This window comes from Lolium perenne, chromosome 6, assembly GCF_019359855.2.
Source record: "Lolium perenne isolate Kyuss_39 chromosome 6, Kyuss_2.0, whole genome shotgun sequence".
NCBI lineage: Eukaryota > Viridiplantae > Streptophyta > Magnoliopsida > Poales > Poaceae > Lolium > Lolium perenne.
The window spans coordinates 100765703-100768382 of NC_067249.2; positions in this window are offsets into that span (position 1 = coordinate 100765703).

Consider the following 2680-nt stretch of genomic DNA (forward strand, 5'->3'; position numbering starts at 1 on the left):
TAACATATAAATGGATTAAAATCTCTAAGTAATAATTCTCAAGGGTTCATTAGCCTAAGTCATTCCCCCTGGTTATTAGTACTTAGGATCAAAATTTAAATGAGAGGTAACTCTCATATTAGGGTTGAGTTTGAATTCCACTTTAAAAATGCTCTAGAAATGACTACATAGCCATTTTATTTGATCTAGTCCATGATCATACAAACAACAGGGCTATGTTATTGCATAATCAATTAGAGGACATCATTTGTGATTTATTAGAATTGGAATTACTTCAAAATCTATTCTGGTTGAATTTTAAATAAAGTTTGAATGTTCAAAAGTCCCTGTCTTGTCTTTTTTGTCAAATTAAATCTACAAATAAAATGGAGATGGGGCCAGTGGCATTGGATAGATAAATTCATGGGCTTTCCAACGGTATAAAGTTTGCTAAATTTGGTTTGGCAGAATTCAAACTATTCAAAATTTACTAAACCTTCAGCAGAGCAATTTTGAATAAAGATTAAATCCAGATTTGAATTCGTGGGCTAGGCGGGAAGCGTTACTGGGCCGAAACGGTTTAAAAACCCACTTCGCAGCCCAACACGCATCTGGTGCGCTCGGGCCGCGCTGACAAGGTGGGGGCCACCTGTCGGCGCCTCTTTAAACGCCGAAGCGGTACGCGCGCGTTAGGCCGTAGGATTAGACTAGGATCCGACGGCGTGTGAACGTCGTCTTCTCCGACGAGCAGCGGGCTCCCTGGCGGCGAGCCTAGGGGGTCGGAGGGCGTACCAGGCCGGTGCAAGGGTCGGGCAGTATGCGCGGTGAAGGTGTAGTAGATGGGGAAGAGCTTGGGAGCAGCGGCGGCGCTCGGGGAAGCGCCAATCGAAGCAGAGCTTCCGCGGGCTCCGGCGGACCTCAGCTCCCGATTGCTTCTGCTCCGGCGAGGTCTTGTGAAATTGATGGGTGGAGGAGACTCAGTGAGGTGAGGGGAGTGGATTGTGTGCAGAAGGGAGGAGCCGATCGCCCCTATTTATACTGTCGAGGGTTGGCCGCGGAGTGTTGAGAAGGAACGGCCATGGCGCGGTGCTTGGGGTGCTCGAAGGGGCAAGGCAAGGACGGCAGCGTGTAGGCGTCGTCCTGGCGATGCTCAACGGCTAGCTGGCGCAGAGAAAGGGCGACGGGATTGCTCGAGCTTTTGCAAAGTCTGTCACTGGGCGCGCGGCATCATTTGGTCTAGGACGACGGCGACGGTGCAGGGCAGGCACGGGCGCTCGTCTAGCGTGTAGAGGGCGGGGAGTAGCTGCTCAACGCGGTGGTAGGGATGCAGGGCGAGGAGTAGGCTGCTCGAGCACTCGACGGACCGGCGTGTCCAGGGCGCGCTCACCGCGTCGACTGGCACGTCCTGGCGCGGTTTGGACACGCGCGTTCTGGCCAATGCCAAGCGTTGGCATTGCAGGGGCGTGTACCATTCGTGTCCTTGTGCTGTGTAGATGCTCCAGGACAAGGGCAAAAGTTGAAATGGTGGCTAGTGGTGGAGATGCCAAAGGTGGCCGGCATGGCCACGGTGTGCCTTAGTCTAGGGTTTCTTTCCCCTCTCCTCTCACTTTAATCGACCAGAGCTTGTACTAGGGTGAAGCAGGGGTTGTAAGAGAGTGTGATGATCAAGAATTAAAGGGGTTTAGGGAAGAAACCGGTGGATAATAGTGTGTAGCTCAAATTGGAAATGATGCCTGCCACCTGTTCGACATAATGGCCACAAGAGAAATTTATTTGAATTTTGGAAATCTTTTTGGTGAATCTCATTTATATAATTAATGTGAGGTATTGGTGGTGGTGGCACTCAATTTGGAGTTGTTTTGCAAAATGTCAAAAGTGACATGATCTTCACTTTATTTCAGCATCCCCTCTTGTCACTTTTATTCTGGTCAACCTAGTCAACTCTAGCCATGGTGGTCAACATCAAAGTTGCTCACCTTGACATGGTCTTGGATGACATGTCTTTGGTTGACCAAGTTTAGTTCAAGAAATGATAAAACCAGGGGGGTAAAGAGGTGAAGAAATTATTTTGGGGAGAAGTGACCATTATCATATATATGTAGGATTTTTGATTTCTTTGCATTTGATTCTTGGTTCAAGGGTGCAATTGTGTTAGTTTATCACATTGAAGTATTTTAGAAGCAAGGGAGCAAGCAATCTTGGCCTTGGTTGAAGATTTGCCAAATTGCATAAAGTGTATGTAAGTGGAAAATGAGTTTTTCTCATTTTCTCCATTTCCCCTCAAATTAGGGTTTAGTGATCTTGCTTAGGGTTCATATAGCAATGTTTAAACATACTAACACTCATCATGGCAATTGCACAAAAGAAAATCACTCAAATGCATATATCTATATGTGGCACTATATGCATAGAAAAAGTTTTTGTTAATTGCAAATTTTGGGTTTGGGGAATTTCTCTTTCTTGTTTATTATTGTTGAAACTTGGGATGTTACAAACCCTTCCCCCTTACAAAAGATCTCGTCCCGAGATCTGAGTAAACTAGGTACTAAAGAGGTCTGGGTACTCAGTCCTCATAAAGTCTTCTCTCTCCCAAGTGGCTTCTTCTTCGGTGTGGTTACTCCATTGGATCTTCAGAAACTTGATACTTCGTGTACGGGTGGTTCTGAAAGCTTCTTCCAGGATGCGAATAGGTACTTCGCGG